Source organism: Thermobia domestica, chromosome 17 (genome assembly GCF_964235325.1).
Source record: "Thermobia domestica chromosome 17, izTheDome1.hap1.1, whole genome shotgun sequence".
NCBI lineage: Eukaryota > Metazoa > Arthropoda > Insecta > Zygentoma > Lepismatidae > Thermobia > Thermobia domestica.
The window spans coordinates 156,421,416-156,439,846 of NC_137470.1; positions in this window are offsets into that span (position 1 = coordinate 156,421,416).

An 18,431-nucleotide genomic window follows, 5' to 3' on the forward strand; every position below is an offset into this window, starting at 1 on the left:
GTTTATCTACATGGAGTGAGGCAAATTCACAGGAAAACCTGAAGAATACATGGCTAGATAAAAATTGTGTTTCGGGGCTTAGTCTATCTTCCTCAAAGTACACATTTTAGCTACGTTATGCCTTCGTTAGGTTTTGAATGCAATTTTCTTTTGAACGTAAAATTATGTTTTTTTTATTATCAAATTATTATATAGTTGTATAGGTCTTTGTAGTATGTCTTCTTCCATATACTACTAAATTTTTACATGGTTTGTAAATCCATGGTTAAAATATGGAAACTAGCATTTGTGTATATTTCAGTCTAATAGAAAGTCCTCTATAACACATTTGTTCACTGTTAAAAGTCTGTAGATAATTTGATACCTTCAGTGGCGAACGAAGGGGGGAGGGGGAACAAACGGGGCTTGTGCGTCGGGCGCCAGACTAGAGGGCGCGGAACTGGGCAAATATTTATTTTCACTATAAACAAGAAAAGAAGTTTGAGCAAACTAAATATGAGCCGGTTAAGGCCCAATTGGTGTAACTCTATTTTCGGTTAGGAATGTTTTTGTTTGTTCTTGTTTTCTCATTACGTGACCTAAACATTGCAGTGTTTCGTGCGTTTTTGGGGCGTTACCAACAGAAATACTATGTACTGCTATTATTCTTAACGAACAGTATATTTGTTGGTAACAGCTCGAAAATACACGAAACACTGCAGTGTTTGGTCACGTAATGAGAAAACAAGAACAAACAAAAACTTTCCTAACCGAAAATAGAGTTACACCAATTGGGCCTTAACGGCCCAAATTTTCAAAAAAATCTCAGAAACTTCTCAGGACAACAACGACTCTCCAACCTTAGGATCATATCCATAGAGCATAAGTTATCTTCAAAGCTATCTTTTGAGGACATTGTGAAAGCCTTTGCAGCCAAAAGAGCCTTCAAAGTTAAATTTTAGCTCCAGCTTTTCGGGTTTTCATGTAACTTACATCGATTCAAGAGATTTGCAAAATGTCCAAATATAATGCTCGAGACAACAGCTTGACTGTTTGTCATAATTCATCTTTATGACCCTCAATTCATCTTTTGTGTGTAGAATAAAGCTAACGCAAAATATATTGCATATTTGTGGTGATCATAGTGTTTAGTATTAGGGATAATAGTTACTTCGTTTTAGTCCGAAACATATTTGTAAATAATGATTTATAAAATGACGAATACATGGTCGGTAAATAAGGCCCACCAAAACTCTACTGGCTCTCATTACTCTACAAAAGATGTATACGTTGTTAAATACTTAGAAACTGGCAATTTGAATGTGTGTTAGTTTGTTATTCTTTCTTGGCCAATGCCAGCCTCTGTAGTAGGGCCGTATATCATCTTCGGGCCTAGTTGTTGACACTGGGGGTTTGCAGGTTCAAGTTCTACATTGGTGTCTTTCATAATGTAAATATCTAATTATAATGCATGCGAATGGCTCATAGCACTGTTTTTGATTATATTCTAAGCACATTTTCGTGCCGTTCTGAGCGTTCGAGGTATCATGATAGATAGGATCGGTGACATGCGAAGCTGTAAACGGTGCTATGTGTGGGTATATGACGAATGCATTGCCTTGGTGGAAAACTGTTTTCAATGGTGACTTGTTCATTATATGCCCTAGCTTATTCTTTAAAATTCAGTTAGTTGCCATGACTTAACTAACGACTGCATAACACGTGGGGGATTACGTACATCCTTATTATTTCATATCCATATTATTACTAAATGTCCATATCCATATTATTGTTAGTATTCAAAGTGCTGTAAAAATATTAGGTGTTAATTGAGTTCCAGTTTTCTCTCAGGTCGTAAAATTTTACTTTTCAAATAGTGGGCCTTATTTACCTACCGTGCGGGTATTAAGGCCATTTAATTTTTCTTAGGTAGGTCTTATTTGCAGCAATTACCATTGTCTTAACATAATAACTGAAAATCACAATGTTTTTTTTTTTAATTATATCGGGATGTGCATATGCGTAGAATGAACGAACAGTCTGTTGTTTTGGAATGAAATACTAAGCTTTTAAACAAAATTCTGTTTCCATAGAATTTCTTTTGGGTGAAACATACGACAAGCTGTATATAACTCAATTTCGGTATTTAAAAAAAAATGGATTTGACGGTTTTTAATACAAGGCGTCTTAGTTTATCTTACCTCCGTAAATTATATCAACACATGGAAACTGACTTCTCGATGATTCAATACTACCAGCGTTCTGTCTAACCAGGACAGGAAGACGAGCTCTCGCAAGCAGGCATTGTGTGAGTAATCGCTACTTGCGATATTGCCAGATTTCTCCTTCAGTACTTCTAACATAGGAAATTTTGCACTGGGCCTTATTTCCATCCGGGCCTTATTTGCCGCAAATACCTTATAAGAATTTGTCAAGCATGCTAGTCTAAGATTATTTGGCAATCAAATACTAATTTGGTGTTTTATCTTGTACTAAAAATTAAATTACGGTATGTACTGCAGTTTTGAAATCAAGCTTTACTACTTGAAGAAAAAGTTGAATAGAAGAATTACTGTGTGATTCCAATATCAGGTGTGGTCGGGGAGAATTTTTGTTTGGTTGGTCAGAGGTGGGGAGCGCTAAGGTGAGTTCTTGCGCCGGGCCACAACTAGCAGAGTTGCATCGCTGGATACCAAGTATTGTTTCATAGTGGTTTCAACAAAGGTACAACGAGATGTATTCAACAGAAGTATGTTACTAACTACTATATATTCATTCTGTGTAATGAGCATTATTTGTCTGAATTTTGCATACTCCTTCAAATGTTCAATACAGTGTTATTTCTTCTGGTACAGATATAAGTTACTGGCTTTTATTGCCGGCATTTACTTCTCTTCACTTCTTTGCTTAAAACTGGGGATATTTTATGTTGAACAGTGGTGCTTTTCCTCAAGTACCAAGGTTCGGAGTAAGGTATATATAGGCAATGTAGATAAGAAGATGCTAAATAAACTAGCTTTATATGTGACATCTGCCGGAGCTGAAAGAAGGAAATAAATTAACTAGAAAATATGTTGTCCAAAACAAGATAATCTACAGGAAACTTCATATATGTAGATTTTTTTTATAAAATTGAAGAAGCAAAACAACATATGAATTGCGCAGGACTCAAAAAATGTTGAAGGGAAAAATAAAGACAGGAAAAACTGAAGATGGAGAAGATGTGAGGCAAGGTTGAAAATTGTCACCATTTTGTTACAGATAAGAAAAACTTTCCAATACATTATACATAGAGAAGAAAACGTATGTGGTATACGTAAAACGTAGGTAGTAAAGTATGTAGTAGCGTAAATTATGTAGTTTTTGGACTTAATGTATAACCCTATGTAACTAGGCGCACATGGCCTTGAGCAAGTGTGAAATTGTACCATTATAAAGTTACAGCGGTCCAGCAGCTGCTATCTGAAGAAATGGATGCTCGGAAAGACTGTCGTCACGAAGTCTGTAACGCCAGGAGAGAACGAACTCGATGGATAGTACTAGACTGATGAGTCATGATTTCACCTAGTAGGATAGGTTAGTGAACAAAATACCTGGGTATAGGTCACTGAAAATCCACATGTCTTGAAGAATTCACTCCCCATACACGGAAAATTCTCATTTCATGCATTATATGGCATAGTTAAATGTTTATTACATTCTTTAAAGATTGATTTTTGAACGGTATGTGACATGGTTAGAGAACTGGTTACGTTTTCAGCTGAGAAGTTGGAAAACACATGGTTTCAATACAACAATGCCCACAGCCCACCAGCTACTTTACTTGGAAGAATCTTTTCCCATAAGTCTGCGTAATCTTGCGAATTTTCCGTATATATCAGAAGTCCAGGAACAAGGCCAACTTCGTTATGAGTAAAGATTTTTAAAAAATTGAAATAGGAGGAAGTTGTTGGAAGTTAGCAGTTTTCAATATAAAATGGAGGAATTTTTCCAATGGCACTAACGGTTTGGACTCCGCACGCATATTTTCTCACGACCTACCCTACCCAACTGTTTTAAGTTGGTCACAAACAAGCGTGTGAGGGTAGCTTTACATCGAAATTCCACCACCAGAGTGTGACGTAATGTCACGTGATATTATTCTGGGGGTCAGAATGGAACAAAACGAGCCCTGTAGGGTTTTTAACTCCCTTCGCTCTCTGGCGCTCGCTCATCTATATTTCGATACGTAAGTAAATAATTTTTTATGCATTATATATTACGTACAAGTGCAAATCAGTGTTATTTCTATATTATTTTAAGGATAAAAGTGTTATTGAAATTTTTTAGAAAAAAAAAAAAACTTTCTTAGGGCCGGATTTGAACCGACGCCAAAAAGCAATTTTCATCACTAGTCTGTGCGCTAGCAAGCTCGACCAAGAGAACCGAGGAAAGTTGCCATTCGATTTGTGCTATATGTATACTACGTGGCGAGAAACGGATAACTTCAACCAATCAGAATATTGTATTTCGCTCCTATGGCTCATGAAAAGCGTGATTAAAATGTATACGCTCCGCACTGGTTAGACGACCTATGTAAACAAAATATAATGTTTCATATTGAGCAGGCTATTCAAACGGAAAGTAAAGGCAAGCAAAAATCACACGTGGAACTTGGAAATTATTAGGTTAGGGCGTGTAAAACACCTAGAATTCGTTTCCTAATAATACTGTATTCTTGCTGATTCCATATCAGATCCCGGACTAAACAGCGAGGACATAAAAGTCCAAATCATGATGGCCAAAGTTCAAAAGGGACAGAGGTCAAAAGGGCCAAGCTACAAAAGTGTTCATGTCAAAAGAGCTCCGAGTCAAAGAGGCCATGGGGAAACCGGCATGAGCCAAAAAAGCCACTCGAAAAAATGGTTCTGGTTAAAGTTGCCCTTGTGAACACGGCCCTTCAGCCAAAATGCCTGGTATCAACACATGAGTGGAAATTAGGGATGCAGAAAGGGATAGGTCCCCTTAGTAATAAAGTGTTTGTCTGAAAGAACAAAGAATGTCAGTGTTTATTAGTAACAAAAGGAAACTTGAAAGGTGATCTTGACTTTGTTCGGTTATTGTTTGTTCTGTAGCAATCACTATCGCTTAAGTCGGTTTTCTACGAAAATTTGCTTTCACTTCCGTCTCACCGGGCTTATATTCTCGTGACTTAGCCCGGTTAGACTATGCCTTGCCTATTAATAACTTTACCGTTAGTTGTCGTTTTATTCCCATCAATGGATCAGCAAAAAAAAAAAAAAAAAACTATTACCATGAAAAATATTCTGTGGAAAGTACTTGTTTAATTTTGTTGTAAGAACATATATGTCGATCCGTATACAGGGTTAGTCAAAAGTATTGTGACAGGCCAATAATAAGGACACGCTTGGACGGAGTAAAATCAAATGTTGCAAAAACTGCATTAACTGGGAGTGTGGTCACCGTCGAAGCCATCTTAAATTCCACCATATTGCATATCACACATTTTTTATTTAGAAAAACGGAAAAGGTTTTGATTTTACACTTCAATTTAGGCTTGAATATTCCCACAAATGAGAATGTGAGTTTATTTTTGATCATAGTCATCTATTTACGAAACAGGGAGTACTATGTTTGACATATACCTAATGAAAAGAAGTATCATGACAGAGCAGTAGCAAAAACACGTGTGGACGGAGGAAAAGCAAATGTTTCATGTTGGTATTGATTTGAAAACTGTGTTAAACGATTAAATGTTAATGGGTGTGCATATCGTGGCAGCGACCTTGAATTCCGCATTTTGTATATCACACACTATTTTTAAATAGAAAGAGGTACGTATGTTACATAAATTGAGGGTAGAATCTTCCTACAAACGAGAAACTAAACTGATTTTTGACCAACCGCATTCGTTTATTAGTTACCGTGTGCTACGTTTGACATTTGCTTCTAGTAGAAAGTGTGTTACTCGTGTTCTTCACGTTTATGTTCGTTTGTTTGTGTTTGTAAAATATGATGGCGAGAATTACAAGAGCAGTCACTTCTGTAGTAGTAAGTTTATCATAATATGTAATATGATGATAGTAAGTGTAACATTTTTTAACATATTTTAATCCATTAAGTATATTTGTTGTTAATTGTTACTTTACGACTGTAAAACCAAAGAATGATTTTAATGTGCAAAGTTTCGAATATTCAACTCAACCACTTTGTTCAAATAATAGCTGGTGGGGACAATGTTTTGTATTATCAGTGTATTGTGCTGCGTGGGTTTAATACGGAAACTTTATAATGGAAGAATAGCTAGAAAGAAATCATATGGTATCCAAATTAAGAAATATAAGGTACTTAAATTTGCATAATTTCGTAGATAAGCCCACAAATTTGGTGGGAATATGTGTTGTTTATCGAATCTAAATTAAACTTATATTTATATGATGGTAGAATAATAGTTTTTTTTTTCGAAAATTAAATACAGAACTAAATGTCAAAAACTTCAAGCTTACTATAAAACAAAAAGAAGGAAATGTAATGGTTTAGGTTATATATGCTGATCAGGTGTTGAAAAGTTAGTGTTTTGACGAAATTATGAGAAAAATAAATATATCTTAACGTTTTTAGTACAAATCTTCATTAAAATGCGGAAAATTGGGAATGAGGAGGACTTCTAATTTTATCAAGATATTAATTTCAAACAAAAAATATATTGTAAGGAAATGATTGTTTTAAAACTGCCCCAAAGTGCTCGAAACCCGAGCCCGAAGTACCGACTTTAACACCATTGAGAATCTTTGGAACGAATTGAAACGTAAGGTCAAATTTGTACAAGTGGCGCTAAAGGGAGGTTTGAAAAAAATTATCACGTAAAGCGTGGAACAATGCTTCCCCACACTGTACCAGAAAATTGTAACAACCATGCCAAAACGCTTAAAAGAAGTTATAAATCGTCGTGTGTTCGTTATTAATACTTAATATATTTACTTGGAATGAGAGAAAATTTTGAAGACATTTTATAGTAGTCTGTTTCATGATGTCCGAACATTTATGCAAATGAGGTAAATACAGAGTGACACACGCAAATTAATTTAATTTATATTTTATCATGTAGTTTATATTCATTGAATTATTTTTATAAGTGTTTCAAATACGTATTTCTGTTATGTTACATACAATATATATTCAGGGCGCAAGGGAACAAGACCGAATAACTCCGGAAGTTGATTTTACAACTAAAAACAAGGGGAAAAGTTCCAATAAACATAGGTCCAACGCTTCGGCGTTTACAAGCAGCAGCCGTGCAAAGTTTTGCTGGCCTCCTTCTTCTAAGTGTAATATCTGACGAACAAATAGAGATATTGACGTCGGATCAAAAGAATGTAGAGGAAGTCATACTCCAACAAAATGATGGCGCAAACAGAAAGGAACAGAGCTAACTGCGCAAGGGAACTCCCCAAAAGAGAAGGGGATTCATAAAATAAGATGCAGTAGGGGACATGAAAATGAATAATACGTACAAACGTAAATATATGTATGATTATGTTTAGCGTATGTACTGAAGTATTCCCCACCCCAGCGTCGGGATGTAATGTACATGACAGAATACACCACGAACGAGTGACAACACAGTGTTTTAAAATATGATATGTTACACAAGAAACATATGATCAAACACTATATACTCTCCTAGTTAGAATTTCATGACTTATGTTTTCTTCGTTATATTTAAGTGACTATTCGACTTATAACATTCGTAATTAAAATTCGAATATAAAATGTTATTAATTACAGATCAAATGTGTTTAGATAAGAACTGAGATACTCTAGAACAACATTTGTCGTCATGACTCACTTGATATCTGTTCTTCTGACTCCCTTAGAGCAAATTATTTGAAGAAATACAGAAAAAAATATAATTGTTCATTTCATAAATACACGTAGCTTAATAGACATCGCACCTGAAAATCTCAAACAGGTAGATTATATAAATAATAGATTGAAAAATTTAGTAAGGTAATAATTATACAAAATATACTTCTTTATATAGATGTTTAATCATTAATTAATCTTGATAGCCTTCAATTATTATTTAAGAAAACTACCTAGAATTTTCTTATATGAATTGCGGTATGAAACTAATTAAACTTTAATTATTGCTATTTTATATATATTTAAGTACAGTGGTTTATGTTTGAACTAATCGTATTATACATGTTATTTCATATTGGTAAAATTTTCAATGGGAACTCCAATCTTCCTGAGTTGAATTCCCGCATAGAGTCTACAGAAAACTCACCATATCACAGGGCATGAGTCGTTGTGGTATAGAGGAATCAAAACAAAACCAGTTGAGAATGCTTCAAAAGTATTGCCTGAACGAACTTAAAAGGAATGGAGATATGGAGTGGGAAGGATAACTGTCATTGTTCCTAGATGTAAAAGTGAATCTTTTTATCCGCACATTCTTCTCTTTCTCGCAAAAATTAGCAAAAAATATCATCTCTCTATGACTTACAGTTCTTTAGATATGGCTACTTAAATATCTAGAAATTCGAAGTTTTTTGGCCAATATCTGAGGAACGGTGGCCATTTGGCCATTAGACAATTAATTAGTGGCCACTGGTTATTATTTGGTACAAAAATGTTCACCATTCTCTTAGGTATTGACCAACACTTAATGTGTTGATCTATGTGACTATGATCTCTGTGTGACTTACGGTTCCCGAGATTTGGCTCCTTACATCTCACGAAATCGAAACTATCTTTTGGACACTATCGCGGGAACGGTAAGTCATAGAGAGAAGATATTGGTCTTAATCAATACCTAAGAGGATGGTAAACATTTTGGTACCGATTACTATTTGCTACCTAAATATTTACCATGCTTTTAGAAATTGATCAACACCAATATGATCTCTCTATGACTTACTGTTCCCGAGATATGGCTCCTTAAATCTTTGGAAATCTGCCATTTTTTGGCCAATATCTCGGGAACGGTAAGAGTGACGCGAAAAATTTAATCACTTTCTCTGATAATTTTTGATTCTCTATCTAAAGCAGAGTTTAAAATTGAAAAAATCGCAAATAACAGACAGAGGGACAGACAGACAGACAGACAGACACACAGACATAGAGAATTCAGTAAGGAACTTTTTAAATTCGTTGAACATTTCTTCTAGTAATAAAATATATACAAATACATCGATAATATTGGTAACAAATGTTACACAAGAAGACCTCGTTAGCTTGTAGGTAAAGCGTTCTACTTTAGGGCATTAGATCCCTGGGCTAATTCAGCTCGCGCTTGTGGATTTGTGGTAAACAAATACCTTGTCCGTGGATTTATTTTGGGTTCATGCCGTTTCCAATACTTTCTTCGTTTCACCAGTTCCTTTATCATTATCACCGTCTCTCTTAGTCTCGCAGCATTGTCGAAAGTTAAGCTCAAATACATAAATAAATAAATAAAAATACGTAAATAATAAATAAAATAATGATTATTATTTTGTTTTCACAAAAAAGTATGAAACATTTCTTGATAATACTCAAAACTTTCGTTATTAGTACAGAATACTATAAGGTTATCACCTCGAGACTATAAGCATTGCTAATCTTTTACTTCTGAATAATATAATGTAGTCGATAGTTTATTACTACTTTTAGTTTGTCCTAAGTATCGACATATTTTTACTCAATTTTCTCATTGATAACTAATACAATTTGTTGAAACACTTTGTAGCGCACCTTACAGCCGTTAATCAACAAGCGGAAATTTAACTTCCAATAAGGCAAAAAAAATCCCGTCGTGAAAATTCGGTGTTGCAGGGCGCAATTCGCTAAGATTCCTTGAATGTTATACACTTGAAGTCAGTAAATAATCTTATTCTAAATACTAATATATATTCCAGACGACGATTATTATTAAAGATATTTGAAAATTCAAAAAGATTAATAATTCCAATGAGTAAACAATTTATTTAACAAATTTAGAGAAAAAAAATTCACTCAATAACAATAATTTTTAATGACTAACAGCAACAATTTTTTTTTTTTAACTTGAATAATAAAATGACTAGCAAGTTCTGATAATTACGGACTGATAATTAATATTCAATTGACTAATTACACAGTTTCATTAGAACTATTATACACAAAATTCTTTCACAAATTAGGAATTTACTCAAATTTCATTCAGTTGAATACCTGCAAATGGAGTACGGATCTTCCTATATCAGTACGAAACAAATTTCTTCGGTCAAATTCTCGTAAATCACGCAATGATCAAAGTTCCCAAAAACAAATGGCAAATTAAATAGTTAGTCGAATTCGTTTCCAATGGCTAATGATCCTAATCGAGGTAGATTCAATTACTTACAAAAATATAAAATATATTTAAATAACAAAACGAAATTTAACCAGTCAAAAATCTAATGAAAGAAAGACTAACAATTCAACCAAAAATTCTCGGCTGCCTAAGTCGATCCTATGGACAAACTTAATTAACAAGTAGAATTTAAAGGCAAATAAAAACGTAACCAACAAACCCAAGAGAATTACGAAACATGTACTTACCAAAGAAAGTAACAGCTGGGCCAAACCCCTTCACCACTCATCAAACCTCAGCTCAAAGGAATCGATCCAGGCTCAAAAGACAAATTCTCCAAGAAATACTTCAATAGCAAAAGCAATTTCAATCAACTTCCTTAACCTCGGAACCCGCAACTTTCGTAGATTTTAAAAAAAAAGAATGAAACTAATACACGGACTGTAGTCAATAAGGAACTTCAGTACTCCATTTTCGCAATTTGATCTTAGCTGCTTCAATCCAAGGCTTCAACTCAAAGCAGCAACAGCGAGCCGGCAGAAACGAAAACAACAGGCGTTACGTCATACGTCACGCGGCTCGCGGCTGCGTGCCCAGAGGAGAAGACCTTGACTTTACACTCATTGCTCTTTACACACACAAAAGTAGAAAAAAAGAACAAAACATTTTTGTTGAACACAAGTTTCCAATGAAAAAGTAATCAACCATACATTTTTATTCTTTTCTTTTCTTCCTGAATTTCTTTCTTTTTAATAAAGTCCTTTTAATCATGCTTTTACAACACGCCATTTAATCTTTCTTTTTATTATTTTATTATCCATTTCCAGCTGTTCTTCAAAATCCTCTAGTCCTCTGGATATCTCGACAGAGAACACTGATGGAAATGCATTTCAGTGGCGGCTCGGAAGGATGTCACCGCCACAGATCTCCCACCCTCGATGGAAAAATTCCTACAGAATTTTTCTGTCACAATCTGGACTGGGAAATCTATAAGCTGGAAAACTCATAAAAAAATTACAACATAACGACGCATTAGTGATAATTTATCATAATTTTTCATTGACATAAATATTTTTCAATTTCATTTTTTTTCAGTTATAATTTTTACAAATGAATTTGGACAAAACAACTTAAAAATTTTTACACTTTAAAACTTTAGAATTCTTTCAATTTTATTTACTCTATTAATTTGAATTTTCATTTAAATTTTTCTTTATTGTTTTGCGCAAAACAATTTAAAATTCTTCCAAAATTTTACATTTAATATTATCTTTCACAAATTATTAAGATTCAAACTTTTCAAACAGATTTAAAAATTTTTCCAAACTTTACAATTAATAAAACTACAAATACACTTTAAAAATTCGTTATAATTCAAGCATAATACTTAATTTTCTTTACTTCACAATTCTACTACAGATCAATAGCTTTCCGGAAGTCAGTTGTTACCTGCATTTTCATTTCTTCTAGGAAAATATTTCTTAAGTTCAGAGACATGAACTCTTCTGAAGGAGTCTCTCGAATTCTCCAAATCAGAGACCAACACAGTGTTAGGAGTTAAAAATTTTCTAATAATAAATGGACCTTCCCACTTCACACTCAATGACCTCGTTATCTTCTCAGACAAAGAAGATTTAATGTGAGATTTGATCAAAATCTGATCATCAACCTTAACAACAACCGGACCTCTTATCTTTGAAAATAATTTCCTTCTATTCATCCAAGACTTTTCCATATTGACCAGAGCTCGATTCCAAATTTCGGTATTATTAAAATTCATAATTTCTGGATTATTAATCTTCCATCGAGATTCAAGTGGGGTGTTAATTGGACGTCCATAAAATAGCTCGTATGGTATAGACTTTAACCCAGAATGCTCACACAGGTTAAGAGTGAATTGTAGCTCAGGAATAAACCGTGACCAGCTGACTTGCTTATCATAACAATAAGCACGAAGAGAATTTTTTAAGGTTTTCACGAATCTCTCCGAAATGTTTGCCTCAGCGTGGTACGGGCTTATTCTAATATGCTCGATACCCAAGCCAAAAAGGAAAATTTTAAAATGGTTTGATACAAAAACAGAAGCGTTATCAGTAGAAAGTGACTCAGGGAGGCCAAGTCTACTGAAAACTTCAAGAAGATGATTACAAATTGTTTGAGAACTTAATTTCCTTAATTTCTCAAGAAAGACATACCGTGAAGCATTATCCACTCCAATCAGGATAAACTTATATCCATTGGAGGTAGGTAGAGGACCAATTATATCAATCATTATGTTCTCAAAAACTCTCTTTGCAAGTTTAGAAATTAAAGGTCCCATTTTCTTTTGATTATTATCTTTTACTAGCTGACATTTAGGACACGTTTTTACGTATTCTTTCACATCTTCTACCATAGTTCCCCATGTATAACGACGCATCACCTTTTTTAGCGTCCGGAAAATCCCTGAGTGTCCCCCGGTCAAATGTTGGTCATGAAAATATTCAATAATCAATTTCTGCAAATGTTGAGGTATTACTATTTTATATGGAAAGGTTAAGGCTTTACTTTTCTTCATCAAAATTCCTTTATTCATAATATAATTTCTAACGTTCTCCCCATATTCAATTCTTTCCATAATATTTCTTAATTCTTCATCTTCTCTCTGCAAAACCTCAAGTGGTTCCTTCACGAGAGGAAGATTCCAACTATTTGCAATTTTTAAATTTTTCCTCATAATAGCAAGACCAACTGGACCATCCACTTGCACAAACTCATAGGGATCATAACAACGTGTGAGGAAATCGGCAACAATGTTCTCGTGGGATCTAATATGCTTAATCGTGAAATTAAATTGGCAAAGAGTTTCAACTAAAGGTCCATATTTAAGGAGTCTCTTCGAATTTCCGAGTATCCAGGAAAGAGCCTTATTATCTGTGAACACCACGAAGTCATTGACAAGATAGTGGCGGAATCTATAAATAGTTTTTACCAAACTAATAAATTCTATTTCATAGATACTTCTATGACGGTCCGCTTCCGTTAATTTTTTACTATAGAACGCGATTGGGGCCAAGTTATTATGCTGATCCAATTGTGACACTAGGCCTCCGATCGCTCTCCCTGACCCATCAACATGGACAAAAAACTTCTTTGATAGATCAGGAGTCTTCAACACGACATTTTCAATCAATAACTCCTTCAATTTATTCAATATTTTCTGGTGTTCATGTGTCCAAACAAAAGGTTTTTTAGGTGACTTCAATTCACTAATAGGGGCCATTATTTCTTGCAACCCACTAACAAACCTCGCATAATATGAAAAAAGTCCACAAATTTTTTGAACCCCACGTCTATTACGAGGAGGAGGGATATTCTTAATTGCTGTAACTCTAGATGGATCGAGCTCAATTGTCTCTCCATCAGCTATGAAACCCAGATATTTAATCTTTTTCCTAAAGAAAAAACTTTTATCTGGAGAAATAGTAACTCCATGTTTCCTTAATCTTTCTAGCACTAATTTAAGTACCCTCTTATGTTCTTCTAAGGTATCTGTCGTTACCAGCAGATCATCAAAATAAATCCTTACGCCTTGATCTTTTAAATCACCCAATATTTTCTCCATTGCTCGAGCCAAAATGCAACTACCGGTCTTTATACCAACTGGTACTCGAGTAAACTGATAACTTCCACGAGGAGTAACAATCGTAGTTATCTCTCGAGAGCTTTTATGAAGGGGGATTTGGAAATATGCCTTGGTCCAGTCAATAGATGAAAACCAACGCTTCCCCGCTAAACTAGCCAAGCATTCCTCCAAATTAGGCGAAGGAAACACATCGTCACTTATAAGCTTGTTAGCATTACAAAAATTCCCAACAATACGATGTGTACCATTCTTATTTTTTACCAGGAAACAGCTGCTACCATAATTTGAGTGGTCCACCTCCACTAGAATACCTTGTGATACAAGATCTTTAATACAATCATAAAAAATTTTTTCCTTATTTTTTGCAACCGGAAAAGGAGATTCTTTGAAAGGTTTGTTTTCTTTAAGGTATAATTTAGCTTCAAAGTCTTTAATACAACCAATTTTATCATTTATAACATCTGAAAAGCTTGAACGCAATTCACTGACAAACTCCAAAACTTCTGGATCATCACAACAATCCAAGTAATTCGAATTCCCTAAACTACTATTATTATTATTCCCGGAACTAACTTTCGAAACTTCAATATTATCCGGAACCGAAAACTGTTTTTCATTTTTCTTTATCAAATCCAGAAAGTTCTTTGATTGTTCTAAATCAATATCTGAAGTAGTAGAGTCACTATCAACTACATCCTTTTGGACCGCCGCAATACATTCCATCATTTGTGAACCATCTTCCATTAGTGTCTGCTTTGACTTCTTTTTCCTCTTCTTCCTCATCTTTTTCTTGCCTGATGATTGAACACAATCTCCTTCAATAGGATCCTCATGAAAAGAGACAACTTTTTCCTCAACCTTTGAATTTGACTTAATATCCTGTCTATCATCAACTAAATATCCCATATTAACTATAGGATTAACCACTGGTCGTTCTTCCTCATTTCCATTAGATGACATTGCATTCGCACCACCTTGTTCCCAAAATGTTATTGGATCAGCCGAAGAAAAACTCGGATTATCTAAATGACACAGTTCTTTAGTACCCTCACAATTCTTGGGTACATCTTCATTGTCTTTACATTCGATGAATTGTTTAAGTCCCCTTAACTGATCTTGAGATGGTACAGTAATCTCCAAAAGATGTCGTTCAATTTCCGCTAATTCGATCTCGCACTGAACACCAATCTCGCATTTCATGTTAACTGGTCTTAAATCACGCCTAAAATCTTCAGATAAATCATCGAAATTGTCCAAATGGCCTGCATGACTTCCTGATGTAAACCCTTTCATACCAGAAATGTCTCGAAAAAATAATAAGGTATTTTTCCTAAAATCATTTACATCACTTCCTTCAATCTCCTTTCGGTGGCCGGCACTATGTCCTGATTTAAATCCCGTAGAGGTCGACGAAGATCTTTCACTTTCTTTCAAAGGAAAATCACCAAATTGCAATAGAACCGATTTCCTACCATTGCGTAATAGTAATCTCTTTTTAGCAAAATCCACTAAAGACGAAGTATTTTTTAAAAAGGGTGTACCTAGTAAGCAGTCACATGGTAACTCCGAAACCACTAAAAATCTTACACGCTCAAACCATCCTGATAAATTAATGGTAACAGTTATTTCACTTTCACTTATGTAAGTCAATCCAAGAGGTGCACAAATATTTAATGGTTTGGTTTCAACACGATAGTGCGCCAACCCACAACGTTCGATTAATCTTTTAGTAATAAGATTATATGAAGATCCACTATCAATGCAGACATTAACGAGTTTATTATTAATTAAAGTCTTAACGAAGGTTGCCACCACATTATCCATCTGTGCCGGAACTACTCCCGATCGATTTAAACTATCATACCGAGTTTTGGATTTTATCAGTGAATCAGATTCTCTCCCTTCAGAATTATAATTACTTTTTACATTATTTTCAACTTTCTTTTCATGATTATTCCTCCCAAAAATTTTCGATGAAGCAGCTGAAGCTAAATTAGCATTAAACGTAGTGGTTTTTATTCCTATTTTCCTATTATATTCAAGTTGATTTCGAAATATTTTAGAATATTCTTCAGCTCGCTCTCTAAGTTCTATAATACTTCCAGGAATATGAAAGTTTAGCATTTTAAATCTGACAGCTGGATTCATTCCGTCAATAATAATATTAATAAGCTGTAACTCTTCACGATTACAATCCAACACTAATGAAGTGAAGTAAATATCATTAACAAAGTGTTCAACCGCCTCATTTAATCTCTGTTTTCTCTATAATCTATCAGCAATCAAAGAATGTTTAACTGTTTTTGAAATAAATTTATCAAAAATCCTAGCTCTAAACAACTTCCAAGGAACGTTAAGTTGAATAGCCCGCTGAACTTCAATCAGAAATTCTCCCTCACATTTACTCAATAAGGAACAATACACCAGACTCATTGAATAGTTCGAGTTTTCATTAAATTCTTCAAGTGCCAACAAAATTTCAAAAACTATTAAACTGTTCTTGCCGTCTATGTTTTTAAAGTTTTTTAATTTAGAATCTAACAGCTCAGTTGTTTTTGTAAAAAGATATTGATCACACAAATGCTTCGGAAAAATTCCAGGAAAATACTCACTGGAGCTCGACTGCTCTTTCCTCGATAGACTACCTTCACCTCGAGGGTTTTCACACACATTTCCAATTAATCCCAAACGACAATTTCCGACTGGAGTAGAATTCTTTATTGCAGCTACTCGTTTATAATAATTTCCTATTCTCTGATAATTTGTAACCTTTGATGGACTCGCACCCTGAGTACTACTAACATTAGTCAAGTCAAAATCAACTTGCCTAGATGGCATATTTTCCAAACATTCTACTCCCGGAGTGTTTCTTATAGGATAATTGTTTCTATGTTCGATTCCCGCCTGAGGATTTATTCCTACAGACTCTCTCGGCTCAATTATATTAGCCCTTAGTATCCCTCTCATTGAAGGCATCTCGGGTTCAAACCTGATTCCATCAAACAAACTATTAATTGGGGTAGGAGGTTGAGCCATCCTGCTAATATTATTTACTGGAGGATTCTCTAAACTCAAACTACTACTATTTGAATAATAATTAATTCCTAATCCAGACCCATTTCCGAAATCTCTATTACTTTCTGAGCTAAAGCGGTTTCGATTAACAAAAAGCAAAGAATCACGATTCGGCGGCGTTAAACTCATATTCATCACACTTCTATTAATGTCAACCATTCCGGTTTGATCTAACGTAATTAAGTTTTCGCTTAAACTTTCTTCAGGCATTTCAATATAAACATCATTATTGGAAGACATGATTAATACTATCAATATTATACTAAAATACATAAACTATATAAATAAGAATTTCTAACTACACTAACTACAAAAATTCCAAACAAAAACCAACTACAAAACACTATAATTCTCACAAAAACCACTGTTTGAATCTAATAGCAATTAAATAGACCTTCTTATAGCAATTAAGAACTCCTCCCGGCTCGTAATCAACCGCCAACAAGTGACTCCCGAAAACCTATTTTTTTTTTTCAAAAAGCACCGTAATAATTTCAATACATTGAACAATTTTTAATTAACTATAATTTACTGACCTCGTCTAGAATCCAAATTCTTAATACAAACCTACTTTTCAAATACTACCAGCTTGAAAACAACGAATGTAGTAGGTTAATGGAGTTGAAGCCTTGGATCTTGTAGCGCACCTTACAGCCGTTAATCAACAAGCGGAAATTTAACTTCCAATAAGGCAAAAAAAATCCCGTCGTGAAAATTCGGTGTTGCAGGGCGCAATTCGCTAAGATTCCTTGAATGTTATACACTTGAAGTCAGTAAATAATCTTATTCTAAATACTAATATATATTCCAGACGACGATTATTATTAAAGATATTTGAAAATTCAAAAAGATTAATAATTCCAATGAGTAAACAATTTATTTAACAAATTTAGAGAAAAAAAATTCACTCAATAACAATAATTTTTAATGACTAACAGCAACAATTTTTTTTTTTTAACTTGAATAATAAAATGACTAGCAAGTTCTGATAATTACGGACTGATAATTAATATTCAATTGACTAATTACACAGTTTCATTAGAACTATTATACACAAAATTCTTTCACAAATTAGGAATTTACTCAAATTTCATTCAGTTGAATACCTGCAAATGGAGTACGGATCTTCCTATATCAGTACGAAACAAATTTCTTCGGTCAAATTCTCGTAAATCACGCAATGATCAAAGTTCCCAAAAACAAATGGCAAATTAAATAGTTAGTCGAATTCGTTTCCAATGGCTAATGATCCTAATCGAGGTAGATTCAATTACTTACAAAAATATAAAATATATTTAAATAACAAAACGAAATTTAACCAGTCAAAAATCTAATGAAAGAAAGACTAACAATTCAACCAAAAATTCTCGGCTGCCTAAGTCGATCCTATGGACAAACTTAATTAACAAGTAGAATTTAAAGGCAAATAAA